Source organism: Mus caroli, unplaced genomic scaffold, assembly GCF_978045245.1.
Source record: "Mus caroli unplaced genomic scaffold, Mus_caroli_1 scaffold_9, whole genome shotgun sequence".
NCBI classification, from domain to species: domain Eukaryota; kingdom Metazoa; phylum Chordata; class Mammalia; order Rodentia; family Muridae; genus Mus; species Mus caroli.
The window spans coordinates 61,792,343-61,820,302 of record NW_028227264.1 but is presented as its reverse complement, the minus strand read 5'-3'; the positions used below and the strand labels follow the sequence as shown (position 1 = coordinate 61,820,302).

Here is a 27,960-nt window from a genome sequence, read left to right as displayed (position 1 = left end):
GAAGTATGCCCAGATTCTTTCTCAAAACAAAAACGATCTAAATATTCTCAAAGTTGTGCCACAAAGTAATGAGCTAGAGTTAAAAAATAATAATACAAGTTTTTGTGAGGTTATTCCTGCAAGAACTTCATATATTCTGTCAAATAATCAAATACAACCAATACATGAATGCTGTGGTATAAGCAGTTGTTTTCTTCTAACACAACTTAATTATTATTATCCCTTTATAGAAAAGGTTTGGCACTGGCATTGCTTTTGGATTAGTCAGATATGCAAAGCCAAAAAGTAGGATATATTTTTCTCACCAGGAGGAATTTCAAAGTTGGCAGTACATTCTTATGTGAATAAAGCCAGAAAAGATGGCACAAAAAAATATGAATTTGTCTGTCTCCAATGAAAGGGCAGTACAAGCTTATGGGAAATAAGGATAGAGAAATATCAGATTTTGAAATGCAAACCATGTTTGAAGTTCTAAATACTGCCAGTAACCTGAGTTCAAATCCCCCACAGAACCCATGAAAAATGCAAGCCCTGTAACTCATGATTGTAAACTAGATGTGCTACTTTGGGGAGGTAGGGGGTGGGAAGCTTCTGGACCAGCTAGACTGTATACAGCATCAAACTGCAGATAGCCTACATCAAATAAAGCATGAAACTGAAGACTAATGTCCAAGGCTGTCTTCTGACTCCACTCATGTGCCATTGCATAAGCATACCCCATTCATGTCCTGCTGAAGTGTCCATTCCCTGTAGCCCACTTAGGAGCTACATTTAAAAAGGTCTCCCAAGGACAGACTTGTCACCTTGTGTCAACCCAGAAAGTGAGAGTCACCTGGCAGGAGCAGGTGAGGGGAACAGATCATTTTCATGGATCATTTCGTGGCAGCCCTAAGCATGACTATTACAGCTTGACAGTAGGACATTGCTGTGATTGTTTGAATATGCTTAGCACAGGCAGTGGCACTATTAGGAGGTATGGCTTTGTTGGAGTGGGTGTGGCCTTGTTAGAGGAAATGTGGCATTATGGGTGTGGGCTTTGAAACTCTCATCCTAGCTGCCTGTAAGCTAATCTTTTCCTGTTTGTCTTTGGAAGAAGATGCAGAACTCTAAGCTCCTCTTACACCATGCCTGCCTAGATGCTACCATGCTCCTTCCTTGATAATAATGGACTGAACCTGTAAAGAAGCCCCAATTAAATAGTGTCCTTATAAGAGTTGCATTGGTCATGGTGTCTCTTCACAGCAGTAAAACCCTAAGACAATTTCCTTTCGAAAAATGTCTCTTTTGCCCACTGCCAGGGCTCCTAATCATGTCACTTTGTGCACAGTGATGAAGCTTTTATTGGCTGAGAGTCAGCTGGTCTTTACATCTGCTCATGATGTGTGTGTGTGTGTGTGTGTGTGTGTGTGTCCTCTCTCTAGCAACTCAGACAATCCCCAGAACACAAAAGTGGCTATTTCTCCTAAGTCAGGTTTTATGAGTAAAATGAAATATAAAATCATCCAAGATGAGAAAGGACTGTGTTCATGGACAATGAGCTAGCTATTCATGACTGTGGTCTAAAGAGAAGCTGTCCCAATCCTTAGATGACAGCAGAGAACCGGTGCACTCTGAGGAGCTGGACTTGCAGACCCCTGTGACACAGCTACAGCTGCTGTGAAAAGCTGTGCACGTAGCTAAGAGAATCCAGCAGGTGGTCCCCAGCATACTGACTCTTCATCAGCTCCATTCCCTAGGTGTCTCAGGATGTCCAATGGGAATAGCCATTCCCAGAAACAGAGCTGGAGACCTAGCTCAGCACTTAAGAGCACTTCACTGCTCTTGCTGAGGACACAGCACCTACCTGGTGGCTCGCAACCATTTATAACTCCAGTTCTAGGGGATCTGATGTCCCTCTTCTGTCCTCTGAATGTCCCTGCATACACATGGTGTGCTTTAACTCATACAAACATACACATAAAAGTAAATAGATACATGTCCTTAATAAATAAAGGGGGCATCCACAGACTCTTGGCCCTAAGAGATCTACCCCAAACTCTAAGGATCACAGTAGAGCATTTTTTGGAACATCAAGCTTGGGAGAGAAACAGGTGGTAACTACTCATACTAGCAACTTAATAGGAACTGGGGCATTGATATATTTGTGAGGAAAGAGAAGGTTAGGAAATCAGAAACACAGAACTCCCAAAAGTTCTAAATCGGTCCCCAGACAACAAGAGATGGCGTAGTAATAATGTGTGCCAAGTGCTGAGGAGTAGAGGAGGGGACACAGAGTAAATGAAGCAAAGCCTGATAGGATGTGCAAAGATGACACAATAAAATAAGAGCAAATATCAAAGAAGTAAGTGGAGAGCTGGCGAGGCAGATCAGTGGCACTTTGTTCTTAAAGAGGACAGTTTTGTTCACAGCACCCACACTGGGTAGCTCACCGCTGCCTATAACTCCAGATCCAGGGTGGCCAATGCCTCTGGCCTCGTCAGTTACCCGCTCTCATACACGCATACATACACATACTTAAAAATAAATTTTAAAAGAAGAAAGAAGAAAGAAATGAAGGCATTTGTGGTAGTTAAAAAGAGCAATGTTAGCCAGGCATGGTGGTGTATGCCTTTAACTCCAGCACTTGGGAGGCAGAGGCAGGCAGATTTCTGAGTTCGAGGCCAGCCTGGTCTACAAAGTGAGTTCCAGGACAGCCAGAGCTATACAGAGAAACCCTGTCAAAAAATAAAAATAAATAAATAAATAAAAGCAATGTTCTCTATAGGCTCAAGCAGTCGAACATTTGGTCTCCGGTACTGTTTGGGGAGATTTAGGAGGTGTGGCCTTGTTGGAGGAAGTGCATCATGGGAGATGGGCTTTGAGAGTCCATGGCCTTCGCTCTATTTCCAGTTCACTCCCTGTATTAGTTACCTCCTGTTACGTGATTTTAAAGAAAAAAAAAAATGAGCAAAGCAACATACAAAAGGAGGCATTTATTTGGGCTTATGGTTCCAGAGGATTAAGAGCCTCTCTCAGTGGGGCAGCAAGCTCCAGGAAGGGTAGCAAGATCAGGAAGCAGGGCTCACATCCTCAACCACAAACAAAATGCAACAGATCCATAAAGGATACAAGGGTTTTAATCTCAAAGCGTGGCCCCTGGTGACACACTTCCTGCAGCACAGCTATGCCAACTGGGAACCAAAAGTTCAAAGGAAAGACTGTGGCAGACATGCAAACCACCCCACTCTCTGCTTAGTGGTTGCCATAAAGGTGTGATCTTCTCCTTCCCGTTCCTGCTGTCCTTCCTGCTCTTTCTTCCACTTCCTACCACAGACTCTCATCCTTCTGCAGCTTGCCTTTGGTCTTGGTGTTTTGTCATAGCAACAGAAGCTAACTGATACAGCCCTGGAAGAAGAATACATTCTCTACGAGCCAAAAACATTACTGTCAAAAAGCAGATGCTCTGGGGGTCAGATATCCTTTGGATAATCTGGTTTCTTGTTGCAATTAATTCCTCTTCCCTAACGTGCTTCATTATATCAAATATTATATAAACAGCAAGCCAAACTACATTCTCTGTGTGGAGAATTACTTCTTTTTTCCTGTTAGTGTATCTCAGAGAGCTTTCCTCAGGAATCATTCTTTATAGATCTAAGATCTAGCTTTTCCTTAGAGGAAATTATTCAAACTCAGATCAAAGCAAAATGGGTTATTTGTTTTTCAATTACGGAAAATGTGTTTTATAAAGTTGGAGTCTGGTTAGAAATTAATAGTTTTTTCTGTTCCTAACTCAGGCTACCTTTGCAACCAAAACCTACACACAAATTAGTCATTTTGATGGAGAAAAAAATGAAGCATTATTTTGCAACCTAAGTTGCAATTTGTCATTTTGCATTTGAGCATTATCCACTAGAAGCCTACATGGCATGTGATCATTGCTCTTTTAAGAGAAGGCAAACATCTAAGCACTTTGTAAGGCCAAGAGAGCGACCTGGGCCACCTTCTTGCAGACTGAGGTAAGTATCTGAAGAAGATCAGTACCTTGGATTAATCTGCCACCGTTTTAAAAACTGCTGACTCTCTCTGTTCAACCAAGTACTTTGCTATTTTTCTTTAAGACAAATCTCATCAGAGTATTTTAACATAACACATCATTCTTTTAATTAATATACTTTATTTTTAAACAATCTTCCATACTGTAAAAAAATGAAGCAGATATTGATAGTATAGAGGGTTACCAATACTCTGGTCACAGTCACAAAATTTTTCCTATTAACATCTAATATTAATGTGATAGAGTCACTAAAAGTAATGATTCAATATCTTAACCAAACTTCATTATTTACAGAAAAATTCACTTTATGTGTGGCAGTAGTCCTCTTCTTCCCTAAGGGGGAATAATACTCACAAAAGAAATATTTTATAACAACCTTTATGTTAAGAATTTTGTTTTGCAAGGTGTTGTGATGCACACCTTAATTACAGCACTTGGAAGTCAGAGGAAGGAGGATTTCTGTGATCTCAAAACCAACCTAGTCTACAAAATGGTCCCAAGTCAGCTAGAGCTATACTGTGAGATCCCAACACAAGAAAGAAAGAAAGAAAGAAAGAAAGAAAGAAAGAAAGAAAGAAAGAAAGAAAGAGAAAAGGAAGGAAGGAAGGAATAATGACACACTCAGGAAAAGATGAGGAGGAGGGTGCAAATGGTCAAGATGCATTTTATGGAATTCTCAAAGGAAAGATTATAAAGAGGGTAAGGGGAGGGGAGAAATTTAGTTTTCTTTTCTTTTTTTTTTTTTTTTTTTTTTTTGGTTTTTCGAGACAGGGTTTCTCTGAAATTTAGTTTTCTTAATGAAGCACATATTTGAAAAGGTATATAGTTCTTGTTTTCTTTTCTTTTCATGCTTGGTGGTGGAAAGGTTGAGTACCTCACAACACAATGAAAGCAGAACACCAACTAGCAAAACGTAGCAACAGAAAACATCCCACTCCAGGATCCAACTGGGATTGTTAGGAAGCAGGTTTGTTGCCCAAACTCTTAGACACTAAGCTATGGGGAAAAGAAAAATGGTAGGGCAGTTACTAGAGATAATGTTGCTATGAATGGAAACCGCCATTGTGTTGGTCATGACAATTACTACCCTCATGGTTGTTCTGTTGTTGTCTTTTGTTTTGTTTTTTTTTTAATAATCAACTTTAATGAGTTAATATGTAAGAGGAAAAAGTAAGTTTAGAAAATAAGGAAAAATAAGAATTCTTGAAGTAGCAAAGCCCTCAGAGGAGAGTAAGATCCAGAGCACAGCATTATTCTGGGATACAAAAGGAAACTTAGTTTAAGGACAGGAAACCTAAAACCGTGAGATCTCAAAATAGCTACTAAAAGCCAAGGATCCAAACCAGGTAAAGGGCTCCATCTGGTCGACCTGCATTATACTTACACAGAGAAGGGGGTTTGTGGGAAATTGCTGTATGGATTCAAAGTTGCGGATAATCAGAGCCATGTAACTCAGCACAACACTCCTCCGAATGACATCACTGTCACTACTTTGGCTAAACTCCCACCAGCTTAATCTCAGAAACATCCTTTGACTAAAATGCCAATTTGAAATGAAGTAACACATCAAGATTTCTTTATAGGAATCAACTAATTTCACAGGCCTGCTCCCTGCAAAGGACTTGCAGGGTCCCTTTCATGGGCCTGACTGCCCAGAGAGGTGTGAGAAAGAGAAGCAATAGCTTTTAAGATCACCTTCCTTTACTCCATCAATATGTTCCCAAAATTTTCTTTTAAAACTGAATTTGTGCTGTAACAGTAACACAAACCCAGAAATACTAACTATGCCACTTTGTGTGTTCTCAAACAACTTACTAAGTAGGCTACTTTCTTTTTCACTCTGCCTGGACTTATTTGGTTGCCTCAATGAGCCAGCCTAACCCATCTGGATGTCCCAAGAACTGCCTTAACCATTACATGTAGTATCAACACCTGTTTTACAGCCACCAACTATTTATAGCTATGTGACTAAAGTGTGGGATGTTGTTTTTCTTTCACTGGCTCAAGGACCAAAGAGTAAGGTTGCCAGATTTAGCAAATAAAAATGCATCACTCACATTCAAATTCAATATCCAGCTCATAATGAATACTTTTCAATGTGTGTGCATCCCATGTGTTATGTAGGTTATACACAGTCAAAATTATTGGAAAATCGTTCCTTATTGATTTGAAATTCAAATTTAACTTAACAACCTATATTTTAACCTTAACCAAAATGATACCTCATGTTCCTCGTGACTATGACAGACATGGATATAAAACTCAAAGTAACTGACTGAAGCACTCAGTATGAGAGAGACCTCCCCTACCTACACATACATACATACATGCACACCCACAGCACGCACACAATACTCTCCTCTCCTCCCCTTCCTTCCCATCTCTTCCCTTCCCTCCCCATTCCACTCCTCCCCTCCCTTTCTCATATCTAAATCTCTGCTATACTTCCAGATACGATTTTTCACTGTCCGTGCCTAGGTTTGGAACTTTACAGCAGATAGAATCTCATGATCGACAAAGATTTAGAACTATAACTTTTCTCCCTACCATAAAATTGATTTGGTTTTTTTTGCTCTTAGGGCAGAACTTAATCTAATCCTATTCAAATAAACTAATCCAAGTTCAGCCAATTCTCAGCCTACTTAAGTTTATAACCAAGTCACACTGATGTTTAAATCCCTCTCCAATTTCTCTCCTGAAAATCTTCTCCCTAAGAATGAGCCTAAGCCAGAGGAGGTTCATACATAGGGAACTTGCCAAATGGATACATATACACATCCACCTGCATCTGCCTTGGTTCTCTATTGACCTCCTATTCCTGATCCCACAACACCTATCTGGTCTTCAGCACCAGGTAGTGCTCACTTGAAAGGAAACTGGCTAGTGCATGACCCTCTCAATTCCCAGTCCCCTCCATGGCAATGATGATCCCTGAAATGAGCTACACACTAGTGGAACCAAATTGCCTACTGCCTCATATTTCTTCCATGTGATCAAGTTCCTTGACCTCAGCTGATTTTTATATTATACTCAAGTCTCAAAAAAAAATGTGTGTGTGTGTGTGTGTGTGTGTGTGTGTGTGTGTGTGTGTGTTGCCAGGCAGTGGTGGCTAACATATTTAATCATATCCTATGGAAGGCAGAGTCAGGCAGACCTCTGAGCTTGAGGCCAGCCCAGTTTAGAGGTCTAGAGAGTGAGTTCAAGGACAGTCAGGGCTACACAGAGAAACCCTGTCTCAAAAAATTCTCAATTTAATTTACATATATTTCTTTTATATCTAAAAATATTTATAATATAGATTTATAATATTAATAACATTAATAACACTATTGGGTAATCATATAAATATTATAAATATAATTATAATATTATGAATATATATGTATATTCTACTTTCTATCCCAGAACTGAAAAGGAAATTCTGAACTGACAATGGAATGAAATAGTCACTCTTACCCTAAGGCTAACAGGCAGTTATATACTTTCAGGGGCCCACCAAGGGTCTTGGTTTTACCAGCCATCTCGGATGTGGCGCACTCTGCTGAAGTAAGTCCTAGCAAGGCTCCCATGCTGGGGCAAGTGGAGGAGTAGCAGAAAAACAAGCCATGTTTAAGCTTCCATTCCCCTCCAGCTCTTCTCCCCAGAGTGAAGCATGTTTCCTGGGGTGGCAGGAAAGACGAAGGAAGGCAATCTGGTTATAGCTAACCCACCTCTTCCTACGAGATATCAAGAATTCGTCATTTTTATTATTTAAGTCTGACTTAAAACTTTCCTCCAGAGTGGGTGGACCAGTGTGGGAGAAGATATTTTTAAAAAGGAGAAAGAAAAAATAAAGAATATGATTAATGTCTCAAAGTGAAATTCGGCCACAAAATCTCACATTTTGATTCTAGGAAATTATCTCTTTGATTATCATGTTACCCAAAAATCTAGCTCTGTCAATCTCCCTTCTTGATAATCCTCATCAGTAAATAGCCACTGTGAACACTATAGACTACTCTCGCTCCCTGCTGGGGACTACAAGCTCTCCCTTTGTAATCATTCTGCACCCATCTCCGCCATTATTGTTAAATAATGCCCTAGCCTGAGTGAGCATCAGGAATGTGATTTTTTTGGTTTCTCTTAGATGAAACAGGGAAAGGATTGACAGAGAGGGACAAGGACCCATACTCCTGTCAAAATGAAACCTGTTTTCACTCATCAGTTTATGGCTCAGGTCACAGATCCATCATGTACTGTTAAGTAAGTTAAAGATCTATTTATAGCATGAAGAGCAGGTACTCAGGAGTCCTCAGAATGGGATAGCTTCACTTCTCCAGAAGACAGTGCCTTCTCACATCTCCACTTCTCTATCAGTTGTCAGAAGATGAAAACATTTAAGTGCCCTAGTTTTGTCTCTGTTGTGGTGATAAAATGCCTGACTCTGAGTGATACTTAAAAAGAAAAATCACTTCTTAGCTAACATGTCCTGTTTACCAAGCATCACTGTGGTGAAGTCAAGGCCATGGGAACTTAAGGGAACCAGTCCCATCCACAGTCAAGAGCAAGAAGAGAATCGGTGCCTGCATGCTTCCTACTCTGCTCACTGACTACTCTCTGTGCAGGCTGCAAACCTAGGGAATGCCACCACCCATGGTGGGCTGCTGCTTCACACTTTGGTTGACCTATTAAAGAAAAAAAAATCTCTGGTCAGCATGCCAGCAGACCAACTTGATCCAGGCAAGGCCTCACTGAGACTCTGTCCCTTGGTGATCCTAGGTTCTGAGAAGTTGACAAACAATAGCCATGGCGACATGCATAGGAATCCCTCTCTTTTGGTGCAGGCAATGGTCACTAATGCTTTCTCTGTCAAAGTGAATGTGACTGTACATCAGAGCACATTAGTAGAGAGTCTTTTTACATAATGCAAAACTCCATGTTCTTTCTGTAAACTGGCTTCCTTTGTAATTCTAATAGAAAATGGTTTCCGTGCATAAAGAGCACAGCTTTCATCTTGCTGTGTGACAATTTATATGTGCCTTTTCATTTTCATCAGACTGGCCTCACACACCAGTGGGATTTTATTCATGAATATATTGCTTGTGTTGGTGCTTGGGAGGAAAATGGTTCTCAAAATAATAAAGTGCTTTCTGCTTTTTACTGAAGGCCGGCTCCAAGTCAAAGCCTTGTCATGATTTAATACACTGTCTTATTATTTTTAGTGCACTTGCTTTAACAAAAATAACCAAGTACAAACATCCCAAATGACTGCAGAGTGGTCTGAGTTTCCTTTTAACAGGAAGCTCTCTCACACCACTATTTGTTCTACCCCTGGCCCAAAGGAACCTTCTCCATCCTGTGATAGAGCTTGGGTGAGGGACATTCATGCGGGTGGTTAGAAATGAAATGGGCTGTAGTTTGGACAGGCGGTACACACCTGTAATTCCGAACTGAGGTGAGAGGATCCTGAGTTCAAGGGTGCACCTGAGCTCCCTAACAAGACTCTGTCTCAAGAAAAAAAGGAAAACATGAGGGCTAGAGAGATGGCTCAGTGAATAAACTGTCTCACAAACATAAGGACTGGAGTTCAATCCCCAGGACCCACATTAAAAAGGAAGGAGCGCCAGCTAGATAGTAGAGGTGTTTTCTTTCAAACCCGACAGTCTTTGAGTTGGATCCCCAGAACCCACAATGAAAGGAAACAACAATTTGTCCTGTTACCTACATGCAGGTACCATGGCACATGTCACCACCACCACACATACACACACACATACACAAACACAAAGAAACAAATAAATGGTGTGTGGGTGTGTAGGTGTGTGTGTGTGTTTTTTTTGTTTGTTTGTTTGTTTTTTACTCAACCAACACTTTATTACAATTTGTCATAGGAAATGAACTCATTTATTGCAGGCCAGGGCTGCTCAAACGGTAGCACTTCTACTGGTCTTTCATTTCCTTCAGTCTCCTGATGGCCGATTTGACTGTGACAGCAGAAGTGATGTTGTAAATCCAGGACCCACCAGCCACTGTTGCCGTGAAGGAACCACAGTGCCAGATGACAGTGGCCCCCATTATTATCTTGGTCTTGCCACAGAGGATCCTGGTGTGCTGGTTGATTTCAATTTTTGTCACCATTTTCTGGAGAGAGGCACCACAATGATCCAGACCTTCTTGGTACTTTTAGCCAGGTCAGTGATTGACCTAGGCCTGATCTTGGAGAGCTGTTGCATTGCTGGCTGCTTTGGCAGGTGATGTGGACTGTCCTGTCTGCACTTGCGGGGCTCGTCCATCCATCCGCACCACACATCGTAGCCATGCTATTCTAAACTGATGATAAATCCAGCTCCAGGGCGGACAGGGCGCAAAGCCGGGATCTCGCACAGATCTCAGGATCCAAGACGCCGGGCCAGATCTCCCTTGTGGAAGAACCATGGCGTTTCCTCCGAGGTGACTGTTAGATAAAGCAGCATCTTCATGTTCTTCGTCCGAGAAAGAAGCATTGGTCCATAAATCAACAGGATAGGGGCTAAGATAAAAGGGAAGCGCCTTTCCCATCTTTTTAAATTTCCCGCACCCCGTTTTCTCTCTGCCTCCCCAACACCGTCTCTGCTTCCACCAGCAGCTCGAGGATCCCCGCCGGTGTGTGTGTTTTAAGGCCATTCATAATGGCACTTGCTTATCATCCCAGCACAGAGAAGGTACAGACAGCTATATTCTTGGGGTGTCCTGGCCATCTAACCTGCCCTATTTGGTGAGTTCCAAGCTAGTTAGAGGCCCTGTGTTAAGATAAGGTGGGAGGAACCTGAGGACTAATAGTCAAGGTTGTCTATTAGCCTACACACAGAGAAAGAGAGAAGGAGAGATAGAGGGACAAAGAATAGGATAAGGTAAAAGAAAGATGAGTTATGGTTTTGAAAGCACTGTTATTCTTTTTTTTTTTAATTAGGTATTTTCTTCATTTACATTTCCAATGCTATCCCAAAAGTCCCCCATGCCCTCCTCCCCATTTCCCTACCCACCCACTCCCACTTCTTGGCCCTAGTGTTCCCCTGTACTGAGGCATATAAAGTTTGCAAGACCAATGGGCCTCTCTTTCCCCTGATGGCCCACTAGGCCATCTTCTGATACATATGCAGCTAGAGTCACAAGCTCTGGGGTACTGGTTCATATTGTTGTTCCACCTATAGGGTTGCAGACCCATTTAGCTCCTTGGGTGCTTTCTCTAGCTCCTCCATTGGGGGCCCTGTGATCCATCTGGAAAGCACTGTTATTCTTATGAGGAATTTTTTTAATTCTTTACAAAAGATACAATAAACTCTATTATCAATATTTCCTTGACAATTTCATAAAATGTGTTTTGATTATATTTGCTTCCCGCCCCAACTTCTCTCAGATTCACACTCTACCCCTATCTCCTACCCACTGAACTTTGTACCCACTCCCTATCTTTTCTGAAATCCATGAAGTCCAGTGTGTGCTGCCCATATATTCCTGGGTGTGTGACCTTCCACTGAAACCTGGTCAACCCACCAGAAGCTACATCCTTAAGGAAAACTGGCTCTTTCTCTCGGCTGCTATAAGACCTCAACTAGTAGTAAGTCTTCAAACCCGTGTTCCCTGTCCATGCTGGGACTTTGTCGTTATTGCTCGGGCTCATGAATGCTGTGTGCAGTCATAACTGCCGGGAGTTTGTGTGTGTGCATGCCCTCTGTTCCCTTGTGCTCACCAACCTCCTCTGGCTCACTGTCTTTCTGCCCCCTCTTCCACAACGGTTTCTGAGCCTCGGTTGGGAGTGGGGTATGATATAAAAACATTTAGGGCTAAAAATACAATGAACTTTTAGCACTGACCTAATTCCATGAATTTTGGATTAAGTTCACAATGAGAGGATGCTGACCATAGTTCTGATTGATAACTATAAGTTATATATCATTCCCAGTGTCTATAATTCTTCTAAGAAACTCTTCAGAGAAGTTCAAGATGACACACATCTCACCCTCCATAAACTATGTATATGCCTTAACTAATTTTTTATTATTCTGAAGTGGAATTACCATTTTCTGTTTAGTAACTCTCAAAATGAATGCTTTAACACCAAAACTCATTTTTTAAAAAATAACAAACAATATAATCTACATAATTTAAAAAAAACAATTATCCATCTTGTTCTACATCATTCCTGGCTTTTAAGCCTACTCAAACCCCTCATCAGCTCAGCAAGAAGAGTTCCAGCACAATTAACAACTGCTCAAGGCCTCTCCCCTTCCCTAACTACAGACCTGTAACTTCTTAGGAACCTCCCCAGAATCCCTTTATATATATACCAACCTCCTTGTACAGACCTCATGGCTCCCGTTTTTTTTACCTGATCAGATTGTAGTCCCACCCAAGTCATCTCCAGAGCTGTCTTATAAAGTTATTTGCCAACAGAGAGAGGAAGGAAGAAAAAGCTTCCTAGCAAGTTTTTTTTTACAATGTAACTCAACTCTGCTTCGCAGTGGCTAGTTCTGAAATGCTTCCCTGCATCAGTTTTCCTGAGTTACCATCCCTACATTAGGGGCGCCTCCTGGGGCCACTGAAGGTTACAGTATACATCTTTGTCTCTGTCCCCTTGTTGCTGACATGCTCATCACTGGAACCACCAAAAGGATCATAATTCTTGTCAATGGCTCTCGCATAAAAGTTGAAAAAAATGGCCAAAATGGTTGATTACAGAGGACTACGGAACTCTAACTTCTTCATTAAGCAAACAAGTTAGAACAAAATATGCAATTTACATTTGGAAGCAAACAAAGGATGAAAAAAATTGAAAATAATGTAAACAGCTTCATCCTGAAGTCTAAGTACTTCCAATCAGCATGCAATACAACGTTCTGCCACAGGTCATCTGCCGGGGCTTTGCGAGGCAGCCACAGACCATTACCTATGTAATTGCAGATCTGTCTAATAGGCCCATACAGCTCTTTTGGAACAAAGGTTTTATAATGGAGTAGATGATAAATACTGAACTGTGATGCTACCAGATGCTATAATATTAGGGGCTGTGTTTATGTTGAGAATATTAGTGTATGTTAACTCTGTACGCTTACAACCCAAAAAAGAAAAAAGATGAAAAATTAGACCCATAAAAATATAAAGAAAAACCCAATGTGCATTACAGGTTGGTAGTGTGGTATCTTGATATAGTAAGCAATACTAAAAATATTCCATTCAATATAGCGTATTTAATTAGTGAAGATTAATAGACTAACAGACCATAGAAGAATAGCTACTTATAAAAATTCTAAGATGCCCAACCTTAAATGTAGTTCTGTCTCTGAAAAATATTGATAACATTGATTTATTTTGTTGCTGTTGGAAACCAGTCTATGAAAGTGAAACTAAATCTGTGTAAACCTTCTGCACCACTGAGTGGGACACGCCCAGGAGGCCCTTGGTATTTCTCCTCACCTGAATGTATTTCTGAAATAAGTGTTTCTATAGCAGGCACATTTGGAGAACAAGACACAATGTAATAGTTGATTAGTTTCTTCTAAAGTGGCAAGCTTGAAGCTGTCCAAATGTAAATGTATCATAGAGACTGGGGGGGGGGGATGAGTCTGCTTTTTAAAATAAAGGAACAAACTGAACTTGCATTACATATTAAATCAGCCCTCTGGCCATCAGCTCCTGGCAAACAGAAGGCTTCGAGGCTGCTTTCTGAACTCTGGCCTCATCTAAGCAGCCCCAGTCCTCCTCCTGAAATTTAGCCAGTAGCACAGCAGACACTCTCCTAGAGCTACCATTAACACCAAAAGTGGTGATGGTAGTAGTAGTGTTTTCACCTGGCAAGGAAACAGTGTCAATCACAGTGACGTCCCTCCCACTGTGCACACAGGGGGAGATGCACACCTGGACAGGAGAGTTTCATACATTGGAGGTGGTTTTCATTGTTACATAGTAAACAGGAGAGTCAGCTTGATTCTTTACAGCGAAGGCTGCTGAGGGGGGTAAAACTGCTCCTGTCGGTGTGGCCAACTTGGAGTGGACAGCCTGGGCTAAGAATGTCCTCCTCCTCCTCCTCCTTTTTCTCCTCCTTCTCCCTCTCCCTCTCCCCTCCTCCTCCTCCCTCCTTCTCCTTCTTCTTTTTCTCCTCCCCCTCCTCCTTCTTCCTTCTCCCTCCTCCTCTTCCTCCTCTCCCTTTTACTTCTTTCTTTTTCTTCTTTTTTTCTCTTCTTCTTATCTCTTCTTCCTCCTCCTTTTCTTTTTTCTTCATCTTCATCCCTATGAACTGTTCTTACATTCAGTCTGTTCTCTTTCATTTGTGACAAGGTAGGGCACCAAAGAAAGTTTCTGCAGCTGTTGAAATATATAATCTACAAAAACATATTCTGTCCTTTCACATGAAAAATAAGTTTCAAAAACTAGAACTAAAAAGATAAATAAAAATGACAAACTTTTAGCTACACTGCAAAGAAAGATAAAGAAATGATAGAGGGGGGGAATTTATTCCACAGATATTCAAAGACTCATAAAAGAAAGCTATGGGGCTGGTGAGATGGCTCAGTGGGTAAGAGCACCCGACTGCTCTTCCGAAGGTCCGGAGTTCAAATCCCAGCAACAACATGGTGGCTCACAACCATCCGTAACGAGATCTGACTCCCTCTCTGGAGTGGCTGAAGACAGCTACAGTGTACTTACATATAAACAAATAAATCTTTAAAAAAAAAAGAGAGAGAGAAAGCTATGAACATGCCAGTGAGTTAGATCATCTAAAAGAAATGAATGCATTTCTAGATAGACACAACCTATCGAGACTGATATATGAAAAAACCATAAAGACACAGAAAATCTGAGCAGATTAATAATGTATAGGAAGATTAAAGAGCCAGTCACAGTGACATGTACTGTAATCTCAGGAGCAACAGGCAGGCAGAGTCTCTCTGAGGTTGAGGCCAACCTGGTATACATAGTGAGTTTCAGAAGGGCCAGGCTAAGTGCTGAGAACCTGTCTTGGGGAGGAGAAGAAGGTAGCCATTATAGCAGCAGCAGCAACTGAACAAAGTCTCCATGAAAGAAAAGCCTTGGGGCTGACTGCTCTTTCCTGAATCTAGAAGTCACTTAAGAAGGAGCTAATGTGGATCCTTTGCAAATCCTTCCAAAAGACTGAAAGGGAGTGACCACCTTCAAACTAATTTTATAAGGCCAGCATAATCATGATATGAAAGCCAGATAAGGACACTATAAGAAAAGAACATTGCATGCCTGTTGTCTTTGATAAACTTAGGTACAAAACAACACAATAGCAACAAAGCTGAAAACCAGAATTACCCAGCAAAACAGAAAGGAATCCTTAGCTGGGACGAGGGGTGGGAGGCTGGGGATAAGCACAGTTGGTAGAATGTGTAGCTAGTGCACATGAGAGCCTGAGTTCAATCCTCAGTCAGCAAGAATAAACTAAAAATGGAAAGAGGTGCAAAAACATGCTTTAGGAAAAAATAATAAAATAATTATAATAATAATAAATGCTAGGGGAAACCAGAGAGACACGGTTAGAAAAATTAAATGAAATTACACCCGTGTTCCTCACCCTGCAGAAAAATCGATTCAAAATAGATCAAAGACCTTAATGTAAAATCTGAAACTGCTAGGAACACATAGTCAGACCCCTTCAAGATATAAGTACAGGAAAGAACCTTTGGAAGAAGAAGAAAAACCTTTAATTGCACAGGACAATACCAGGAACTGGCAAGGAGGATTACGTGAAATTACAAAGCCTCAGCACAGCAAAGGGAACAATTGGGAGTCAGGATGGGAGGAAATATTTGCCAGTTGCACAACTGACAGTGATTAATCTTAGGATGTATAAAGAATTCAAAAGCTGTTAAAAAAGGCACATGTAGGAGCTGAAGAAGACCAATGAGATCCTCTACGCGAGTGTCTTAGGGTTTCTGTTGCTTTGATGAAACACCATGACCAAAAGCAACATGGGAAGGAAACGTTTTGTTTGGCTTATGCTTCCACATTCCTGTTCATCCTCCAAGAAAGTCCGGACAGAAACGCAAACAGGGCAGGATCCTGGAGGCAGGAGCTGATGCAGAGGCTATGGAGGGGTGCTGCTTACTGGCTCGCCCACCACGACTTGCTCAGCCTGCTCTCTTATAAGAAACCAGGGCCACCTGCTCAGGAGTGGCCCCACCCACAATGGGTGAGTCCCTCTCCTATTGTTCACTAAAAATGTCCTGCCTGCTTGCCTAGCACCTGACCTTATAGGGGAATTTTCTCAATTGAGACTCCCTCCTCCCCAGGGAGTCTAGCTTGTGTTAAATTGACTTAGAACTTAGCCAGCACCATGCCTTTAATATCAAATTAAAGAGTTTGGGGGGAGCTGACAGATGTTACCAATGATAAGCGGAAATGTGGAAAGACCCAGAAGCAAGGCACAGGAACAGGAGTCTGGTGAAACATCTCCCAGGTAAACAGCTTCCCAAAGGCAAGTCTACTAAGTAGCACTGGGAGTGCTTCCCCCATCAGTGAAGACCAGAAACAACGCAGCTACCAGAGCCTGGGCTAGACCTTCCCACACATAGGTAGCAGATGTGCAGCTTGGTCTTCATGTGGGTTCCGAATAACTGGAGTGAAGGTGGCAGGGCTATCCCAAAAGCTGTTACCTGTATATGGGATATGTCCTTCTACCTGGGCTTTCTTGTCTGGTATCAGTGGGAGAGGAAGTGCCTAGCCTCAAAGATACTTGAAGTGCCAGGATAAGGAAATATGGGAAGAAAGGAGATGGGGGAGGGGGGACCTGCTCAGAGGAGAAGGGGAGGAGGGAGAGGGAAGGATTATGGAGGGGGGTGACAGGGAGGGGAACAGTGAGCAGGATATAAAGTGAATAAATAAATAAATAAATTTAAATTTAAGAAGAGGAGGAGGAGGAAGAGGAAGAGGAAGAGGAGGAGGAAGAAGAAGAAGAAGAAGAAGGAGGAGGAGGAGGAGGAGGAGGAGGAGGAGGAAGAAGAAGAAGAAGAAGAAGAAGAAGAAGAAGAAAGAAGGAAGAAGAAGAAGAAGAAGAAGGAAGAAGAAGAAGAAGAAGAAGAAGAAGAAGAAGAAGAAGAAGAAGAAGAAGAAGAAGAAATTACAAGGGAACATGAGGTTATGTAAACATTTGTCGTGAGACAGGAAGCCCCCATCCAGGGAAATGACTCTGGCCTCTGAAGAAGTTATGGATCGGTCTAAGCAATGTCCCAACAGAAAGCTGGAAAATCCACAGACACTTTGTATAAGATTAAAGGATACTTCCGAATATCTGTGTTTGCTGGGTAAGTAATATTGGGCCCACAAACACTGCACCTTCACGGAGGTCCAGCGGTAGCTTGAGCTTTTATTATCATTGGAAGATACAGCTACTAGTCGAGAGCAACAAACTGGGGGGAAGGGGGTAAAATTTTAATAGAGTTAAAGAAGAGACGTGGGACATCTGATAACACGGTTAAACAAGATGGTGGAGATGACGTGATTGGAAGTTGAGCAAGAAGAGGGTGAAAATAGCACTTGGCAAATTAGAAGAAATTATGGGATGAGCATGTTTAACTTCTGTACCGGCTGGTTTTGTGTGTCAACTTGACACAGGCTGGAGTTATCACAGAAAAAGGAGCTTCAGGTGAGGCAATGCCTCCATGAAATCCAGCTGTAAGGCATTTTCTCAATTAGTGATCAAGAGGGGAGGGCCCATTGTGGGCGGTGCCATCCCTGGTCTGGTAGTCTTGGGTTCTATAAGAAAGCAAGCTGAGCAAACCAGGGGAAGCAAGCCAGTAATAAACATCCCTCCGTGGCCTTTGCATCAGCGCCTGCTTCCTGACCTGCTTGAGTTCCAGTCCTGACCTCCTTTGGTGATGAAAAGCAATGTGGAAGTGTAAGCTGAATAAACCCTTTCCTCCCCAACTTGTTTCTTGATCGTAATGTCTTGTTCAGGATAGAAACCCTGACTAAATCAATGTCATTAGATATTATAGGACATGAACTCCAGCTGAGAAGAAAAATACGCAGCAATGTTCCTTACCAATGGATAGAAGAACCAGATAAGGAGAAAACATTTTTTTTTAAATCAAATACCAAAAGGAACCATCTAATCGATGAAAATGAAATGGTTCTCAAGAGAAAAAATGCAGATGGCCAGCAAAGATTTGGGGAAATACCCAACATCCTTAACCAAAATTAAATGCTAGTTAAAGCCGTTTTGAGATTCAGAGTGGCTGCTGTTAACACAACCCACCACAGATACCAAATACACAAAGGATGCAGACGGATCAACAATGGCAAAATAACCAAATAAGTCAGATAGGGAGTGACCTGCACAGACATCTTTCTAAGGAAAAAGGAAGGTGTCCAATGGGTATACAAAATGATACTCAGTAACATTAATTGTCACGCAAATCAAAACCACAAATGCATTATGGCCCCTACCTATTGAGATGGCTATAAAAAACAATTTTAAGTATAATAAATGCTGGGAAGAGTTAACAGGAAAATCAATGCTGACACATTGGTGGAACTATAAATTAGTAGAGCTATTGTGTATATGTACTACTGTACTATATGCATGCCTGGTGACTGCAGAGACCAGAAGAGGGGACAGATCCTGGAACTGGGGTTATGAATGACTGTAAGTCCCCATGGAGGTAACGGGAACTGAACCTAGATCCTCTGCATGTGTGTGCAGGGCTATCAACTGCTGAGCCATTTCCCCAGCCCCTATCTTAACGAGCTTAGTGAGACAACTTCTATGAACATGGCAGCGGTGTGTGCGATAGTCAAGACCTAGTAAACACGGGAGAGGCCACTGACAAATGGGCAGATAAAGGAAGCATGGTATATTATATACAAGATGAGTAATATTCTATTATATATGAAATACAAGAGTGTTTTAGAATAATTTTCAGCCTTTGAAAAGAAGCAAATCCTTCCGGTTATAACATGCATGAAACTAAGGGGACATTACGCTAAATGGAAGCCAGGCAGAGAGAGTCAAATGTGTCATAACCTGGAACCTGACAGCATGGGACACAGAAACAGAGTGGGAGAGCCCTCATCATGACCAGAAGGAGGAGGAAGGGAAATAAGGACACGTTGACCAAAAGGTTCCGGTCACAGGATGAATAACCCCTGACACTAGTTAGCTATACATTGTTAGCCATTCTCCCTGTATTTGCCAAAGCATCACATTGCCAGTTTGAAATGGATACAGTTTCAAGAATTGACTATTTCAGTAAGCTTAAAATATGAAACATAAGGTGTAGGCATACATTTTTTTTGCAACCTACTTTTAATAAGGGTTCAACCTCTCCTCTAGCCCACCGCCCAGCAGAGGGAGTGGAAGACAAAAGTTATTAGGATGTGGGGGAAGTGGACCTGTTAGCAGTAGACCTTTGGGGGTGAGCTTGATCTTCTTGGGCAGCAGTTCAGTCCTGTAGCAAACACCAAATATGACTCAGCAGCTGCAGACCAGTCCTCTGGGCAGGGAGACACCAGGCACAAACCAATAGCTACAGTCCAGTCCTTTCAGCAAGCAGACACCAGGTAGCTGTAGATTAATCCTGAAGAAACTGCCAGGCTTGCCAACCAGCCTAAGGCGAGGCCACAGAAGTGGTAAGCTGCCAGAAGAACCTCACGAGCAGTTCTTGGGCGAGTTTCTCTCAATGGCAGTGTTACCTCAAATTGAGCTCAACAATGCTAGGTAAGGCGAACCAATACATGCATGTCATTGGTGAAGAATATCGAGGAGGAGCAAACCAAACCAATGCTCAGTGCTGTTCTCCCACTGTCTGTGGGGTCATATGTATACTCCTTCATCAAGAGTCCTTTCATGTGTCTACTATACCAAAACATCCTTCACCTGTGTCTGCTTCAGGAAAACGCTCTTTCACGTGTCTGCTTTAGCAAGGCATCCTTTCACCTGTACACTGGGTACAGGTATGGAAATAAGGTGAGACCCATCACCTTGCACAACTAGTCTGTGCTAAAAGTAAGGTACCTTCAAAAGAGATAGGCAAGGTGTTTTCATTGTTAACTGTCCCAGGATTCTCGCCCCCCCCCACGCCAACTCTCATCCCCAATCTTACAGACTTGGAGAATCTAAGACATGGGCAAGTAGCCAGCACTCTTAAGGTTGAAATGTTTTACCACCTCCGTTGTTCCTGTCAGCCTAGTAAATTTTAAAACAACCCATAACAAAGCCTTAACTATTTCAATAAACATTTCCCACTATAAAGTAGCCATGAGCTGCTCACAAGGCAGGTTATCAACAACCTTGTAAAAAATTAATAAATCTGCTCTGGTACGTGGAAATCAGCTGGAATGTGCTCTGTTCCACAGTCTCCCACCTAAGTGATTACAGTGACATCAATAAACTCAACTCTGAAGACAGAGGACGGGAACAGAATGGCAAGCCTTTGACTTAAAATTTGTCTCTCTGGCTTTACTTTATGAGTTTAATAGAAGATGCCTACTCATCCTGAGTGTTAACTACCAAAGCAGGAATCAGATTTTAGGTGTAGAGCCATTCTGAACATTCATTTTTAAGGAAAGGGTTCATAATTTTCTTCAGATTTTAACTATAGAGAAAGAAATTACCCCATAAAATATCTGTAGTTTATGAAGTAGTGAGAATGGCTGGATGGGCTGTGGCAGTAAACTGAATTAGGGAACATGAATAACTCAGGATCTGCTGACTCAGAATAACCTTTAATAACCAGTGCGTCCCTCTCTGTGTGTGCACATGTGTTTATGTGTGTGTATGCATAGATGTATATATTTGTATATTTGTATATGTATATTGAGGTGGATATGCTTCCCTTTAAATAACATTATTTGATTCTCCTTTATGGTTGGACAAAATACTGTTGTATATAAAACACAATTTCTTTCTCTGTTCATCTGTGGCTAGACATGCAGGCTGGCCCTATATCTTGACGATTATAAATGCTACAGCAGTGAGCACAGCGTGCATCTATCTCTGTGATATGCTGACATAATTCTTCTGTGTATGTACGCAGGGATGGGGGGTATTTAAATACCTTCCATGCTTTTACATATGGGGGAGGATTTATTTTAAATACCCACAACATCTCCCTTCCAGTGTGCACCTCAATAGACTGTGTGTCCGGGAGAATGAAGCACATTGGGGGTGGCTTGAATCTTGGTGTGCCTTGCTACTGTAATATTCCACATTTTAAATGGCTTGTAATGAATCCGTCAATGATAGCTGAGATGCTTGGAGATCTTCAGAAGCAGATTTATAAGTGTCATAAATAATCGTTTTGCTTCACTTGGTAAATAAGAAACAGAATGCCATCTAAGATAGACATGAATATTTTAATGTAGCAGTCTTTGCCTCACCTACTCTTAAGAGGAATGGTTTAATCAGGGTTCTGTCAAGGGAGCCAGAATCATTCCAGGATGAGAAAGGAAGGGTCTTCTCCCAGGTGAGCAGTTAACATATTCCATGTAACAACGGTCATTGGCGTGAATCCCCTGCTTACGGATTCCGCTGAAGCTCTGCCCATCCCACCTCCCAGTTTTCAATTCCATTTTTTTCTCAGTCCACGCCTCAGTAACTCCAGATGCACGCTTATCTTCAAAAGTTTGCAATAAAAAGTGTGTAGCCTCCACCTTCTTGAGAGCTCAAATGAAGGCTATTCTGCCATCCATTGTTCTGTAGGCAACACCGAGGGATGGTGGCACCTGACTCCTTCCTCTTCATATATCTCTAAGTGGCTGGAACCTCACCTCTTCCTCTTTGCTATATGTTAACCACAAGCCTGGCTTTATGGAGTCTTATATCCTCAGAGCGTGTAGATTCAAGGGTAAGATGGGATTATACAGTTTATGGTTAGTCCTTACCCGTCTGCAATTTTTAATTTTTATTTGTAGTCAACAAAGATTGAATATGTCCAAGGTGTTCTAAAGGATAATTGAGAGATCTATACATGACATATTTATGTAGTGTGCTTATTAAATAAACATATAGGGATTACTATAATCAGACTACTATGCCAAGCACCCACCTGGGCTGTGCATCGAAGTCCTAGAATCCACTCGTGTTAAACGGGAAGCTTGTGTCCCTTGACGGACATCCTCTTGTTCTGTCATTCCCTGAACACCAGATCCCACCATCTGACCTGCTTAGGTTCCACATGTAAATGAAATAACACATCCTTTCTCTCTCTCGGATCATTCCACTTAAAGCCCTCCCAGCTCATTCATATTATTACACGCAAAAGGATTTCCTTCTTTGAGGAAAAAGAATATTCTGTTTGGGGTCTGTATGCCATGCTTTCTTTTCCATTATTTTTTTAAGCTAGCATACAAAATGTGAGTTCCTATAGAGGATCCTCATACAAATGTGAGGCGTGGCTTTGCCTTCAACATACCTCCCACTCCTTCCCCACCCCCATTCCTCACCTCTCTTGCTTGTCCCTTCTGTTTTCTTGTTGTTTCTATTTTATACTCTGCTTCCCTCTTAAGATCTCTCCCTCATGTCCCATGGCCTCTTTCTACATTCATGACCTACATGCACGCACGCGCGCGCACACACACACACACACACACACACACACACGTACTCGCGCATGTGCGCGTGCAGAGAGACAGGCAGGCAGACAGGCAGACAGACAGACAGACAGAAGCTTCTGCTTGTGATGTACCACTTGCTTCCTTTATCCTTGCACCCACTTGAAACACTTGGATTGCTTTCCCATCGTGGCTGCTATCAGTGCTGCAATGAGCACAGTAATGCAGTTGTCCCTTTGAGACTCTGGCTTCGCTCGGATCTATGCCCAGAAGTGGAATTCCTGGCCATGTGGCGGTTCTGCTTTCTTTTTTTGTTTTTAATTTTTGAATTTTTTTGTTTCTTACATATTCTACTTACTGGTCACATGTTTATTGTTTGAGATTTGACCCCCACCCCCTCTGCCTCTTTCTTCTTCCAATAACCTGCACTTTGTTCTTAGATGAATGGAGCCAACCTAGTGTCATCTGTGTGTGTGTGTGTGTGTGTGTGTGTGTGTGTGTGTGTGTGTGTGTGTCTGTGTGTCTGTGTGTGTGTGTCTGTGTGTGTCTGTGTGTGTGTGTGTAGGACTATCTCCTGAAGCATGAGTAGCCTCTCAAGAACCACATTCCTGAAGAAAACTGACTCTTTTCTGAGTGGCCATCAGTTACCATCAGGTCCTCAGCTAGGGGTGACATTCATGACCCCTCCTCTGCTATTCATGGTGGGATTTTGTCTGTCTTGACTTTGTGCATCGGTCACAGCCACTCTGCGTTTATGTGCACTAGCCGCTATCATATCCAGCAGATAATGGGTTCCTGCAGCTGTTCACTGCTTCTGGCTCTTACAGTCACCTGCCCTTTCATCTGTGGCCTGTGAGAATCATAGCCCAGATAATACAGGCATCTTAAACTCAGCATGCCACAGGATCTTACTCTCTGAGCACTGACCAGTTTTGGGGTCTCTGTGTTAATTACCATCTGCCACAAAAAGAGGCTTCTCTGATGAGGGCTGGGAGATTCTACAATCTGTGAGTATAAGGAAAACACTTGTTATTATATCTATAGCAGAGTCATAGTATTCTGTTCCCTCCTAGCACCTAGCACCTACCCAGTCATGGGGTCTGGCCCAGTTAACAGTACTAGGCCTGAGTTCCATCCTGTGGATCAGGTCTTCAATTTAATCAGAAAGCAATTGGTTACTCTCCTAATGACCCCACCACCATTGCACTAGCAGGCATAGCTCGCCAGGCCAGTTGTTACAGTGGCTCACAGCGTTCACACTTAAACAAGACTGTTGATGACTCTCCTGCCCCGACATCATGCTTACAACTTCCCACCTTTGAGAAAGTTTAATGGCTGTGCTACCTGGATCCTTTCTTGAGTCTATAAGCAGAAACTAAGTCCTTACTTTCTCCAGGAAGATCAGTGGTATCAGGCCTGATATTGATTATTACTGGCTTTTTGTTTTTAAAGAAATGTCCATACTGTTTTCCACAATTGATTATTACTGGCTCGCTCTCTCGCTCTCTCTCTCTCTCTCTCTCTCTCTCTCTCTCTCTCTCTCTCTCTCTTTGGTTTTGTTTTTAGGTTTTGTTTAAAGAACTCCCATACTATTTTCCACTGTTACTGCAAGTTTACATCCTTACCGAAGTTGTACAGGAGTTCTCTTTTGCTGTCTTTGGTCCTTCACCCAATATTTAAATGGTTATTAAGGAAAGGACAGAAAGAAAGATACCAAGTAGAAATTTACTGTTTAATTGAAGGCTGTTAACTAACCTAAAAGCATTTCATTTATTTTTTAATTTATCTATCTAGTTATTGTATTTGCATATATCTGCCTATATATATATATATATGCCTACATATATAAACACAGTATGACTAATTGTATTAATAGTTACTTGGTGTATATGATTTCAAAGCCTGGACAGGGAACCACAGGCAACTGAGGAATACCAAGAGCTGAAGGCATTTTTACAAAGTCAATTTCATCACATTCATTTCTGATTTGCTTCATTGATAAGACTTTGTTTTAAATTCGTTCTACTGAATATTCTGTTCCTTCTGGTCTTCTAACCACCTGAGAGGCGTGACGCTTAGAAAGAGGGAAAAGCACTTGTTCACTCCCGAGCATCAACACTAAGAAGGGATCATTCTGTGCTGAACACGGGACCCAGAAGGAAGTTTAGATACACAGGACATGGAACTTAGCTGAATTCTGGTTCTAAAACACCAATCCCCTAAGAAGTTATTAGCACAAGCACTGAGGGCTATAATTGTTCTGTCTTTCAAGAGATATCACTGTAAAGGCATATTGAAACCAAATATGCCATCCCTTTTCCCATTCTGTGTGTGTGTGTGTGTGTGTGTGTGCATGTGTGTGTTTGTGTGCACATATGTGTTCATGGGTGCGTTAAGAGGCCAGAGATCTATGTCAGGTGTCTTCTTCGATCACTCTCTGCCTAACCTTGTTGAAGGAGGAATTCTTACTGAGCCTGAAGGTCACTGATTTGATTAGATTGGCTAGCTGTATTAGGGGCTTTCCTATCCCCACTTCCCGAGCACTCGAGTTAAAGACACACACCTTAGTGCTGGACTTTGGGGTTGAATTTGGGTCCTCATACCTATGCAGAAAGCATTTTGCCAGCTGAACCCAGCCCTGTGCTAACTTCCTTCTTGAGAGATATTACTTTCTTTCATGTCTGCAGTCACCAGCCACCAGACTACACACATCTAAAATCACTCTAAAAATACTCTATTTTTAGAATAGTGCTAGACCCTATATGTACTGCGAGTACTGCGAACGTATATAAATAAACACATCCTCACAGACATCTAAGAAGTGGGTTCATGAGATTAACACCAAACAACATTATGAAAGCTATTAATACTAAATGTGTTAGATGCTGTGGTGAACTGTTTATAAATTTTAAAGGACTTTCTTTACACCTTATTATACCATCTGAAAACAGGCGCAAGCCTGGTACTCTTTCCTTCAGGTTTTGAAAGAAGAAAGTCAAGTGCCTAAGGCAGCTGACACTCTAAGCCTGCATGATTACAAAGCCCACCCTGGTCAGCCCTTAGATTCTCACAGGCAAATGCTGAGAACGAAGGTGACACACTGACCTGAGGACATCGGATGAGGTGTCACGAGGGAGACGAGGCTTCAGTGTGACGTTAAAGAATGGTTGGTATAGTTAAATAAGTAAACAGGAAGGGGCTGGATGGTCTAAATACCAAGTTATATAAACCACGTATGGAGGTCAGAAGGCAAGAATAACAGGCATGATCAAGGAGACAAGAATCAAGCGTGTGCAGCGAGTTTCAGTGTGGGCACGTATCTCAAGTAAAGTGTTTTAATTTCAAATATATTCTCATTAACATACAAACGTGTTTTTGTCCATACAGTGCTCAACTCAATAATGTCAGCTCTGATTTGTAACAAAAGACTTAGAGACCAGTGAAAATGAAATGTGTTTTATAATGCTATTGTAAGCATTGAGGGTAGAAATTAAGTTATAGTCTAAATTAGTAAATCTTACTTTATTCATAAAAACAAAAGCCCCAAGGAGATGTCTTGATTGACAACTGCCTGGATTGATATGTAAGTCTGGGATCTGTGCCACAGCTGGTGCATATAGGATATGCAATAGGATGAAGTCTGAGCGGGGAAATGCCTGGAAAGAATCCACTAAGGAGGCGGCGGTGGCGACAGACCCTGTCCCCCGGCTGCATGTATTCTGCTGCAGCAAAGAACTGTGAATACCACGGGACCAGAAAACCAGTCACAACGAAGTCTCTGTATCCTGTTCTCATAAGGTTTTATCCCGATAACGATGAATGAGCCTCCTGATCTTCGTGCTAATGATGCTGGATCACCCACTTCCTCCATCTTGGTGTGCCCACCCCACCTCTATCCCAGCCTCCTCTCTCGCCTCTGTCCACTTCCAACATTCCTCTTTTTGAACGTGGGAAGACGTGGATTCATCTGATCTGACTCCAGTGTGAGCATTCATTCTGTAGGAAGGAACAACCAAAGGCCGCTTGTGTTTAGGACACTGTACGCAGTAAGTTCTCAAAAGACACAGGTTCAAAGAAGGAACGGCCATGAGACGGTTCAGCAGCTCAAGCTCTTGGTGCAAACCGGATCCCAGGAAGCCTCGTGGTGAGAGGAGAGACCCGACTCCTACAAGCTGTCCTCTGACCTCGCACATATACTCCAGCGTGCACATGCATAAATATATTCAATATCTTCCTCCATACATTTTAAGCAATATTTTTAAAATAACTAAAACAAGGCACAACAACCTATTGCTCAGAAAGAAGTCTCTCCATCAAGGATATTAAAATATAATCATTGTGTTCAAGTAAAATAAATTTCTGTAGCATTTACATTTTCTAAAGAAATGTGTATATTTACAATAAAATCTCTATAAAAGATATATACAGAAGAGTTAATACATATAGATATTTCATAGAAAAGAAAATTTAATAAATCCATAAAAATTATTACAATTGATTGACTTGCCAACCTTAACTTAAGAGCTTGGGTGATGTTAGTCATTTCTTTTTTTTTTTCAAAATGGATACAGGAATAAAATAAATTAGGAGAGCGTCTGAAATCACGCAAAGAACAGTCTATTAGCATTTGTGTAAGGGATAATGCCCACCTGCATTTCAAAGTGAGACAAAACTCATTAGTGTTAATGCCCCGCAATCTGAAGCCAAAATTTTGGGCATGCCCAGTAACTACACCAGTCAGAGAATTGCCACAGTCAGATATTGAGACTGGAAACGGTCCACCAAGGAGGTGGCGACAGACCCTGCTTGCTTCTGCTGCCACAAAGAATGGTGGGTACCACGGGACCAAAAAAAACCATCACGGATGAAGTCTCTGTATCCAGCTCTTACAAGGACATTTTCTTGCTGAATTAGCAGTTTTACAGAGATCTGAATCTCTCCCAGTAAGACGAAAAAGGAAAAAAATGTACTTTTCACTGTGAGCCTAATAGATTTTTTTTTTTTTTTTTTTTTTTTTTTTGCTTTAAAGGAACAGGAATGGAAGATGCCACCCAGTCAGAGAGCAGCTAATGTTCTGATGCTTAAGCCCCGCCCAGCCATTCCATGTGGGCGTGCGGTTTGGAGTCAGGCTGTCTTAGGACTTCTCTCCTGCAGCTTCTCTCCTCCGTACGACCATCATAGGAGAGTCACAAAACTCTTCAGCGGTCTCATCTACAAATGCTACCAATAAAACCGACTCTACGGTACGGCTACGACGACGTTTACTGACTCGGTGGTTTAGTCCTACTCTGTGCCACAGTGCGTGGCAGCAGCAAGGATGGTCTACAGACATACACAGGTCCACAGGCACCACGTGCTCGCTCTCTCCACTCCTCACACGTTACCTGTCTCAGTACGGT

General features: G+C 41.9%; 1 protein-coding gene and 1 pseudogene across 4 annotated transcripts in view; both read right to left on the bottom strand.

Annotated features, from left to right (window-relative positions):
- Nucleotides 1-27,960, bottom strand: part of Ctnna3 (catenin alpha 3) — a 1,580,538-nt gene that overhangs the window by 1,383,750 nt on the left and 168,828 nt on the right. The window lies entirely within an intron of this gene.
- LOC147002664 (large ribosomal subunit protein eL43 pseudogene) lies at nucleotides 9,814-10,896 on the bottom strand (annotated as a pseudogene).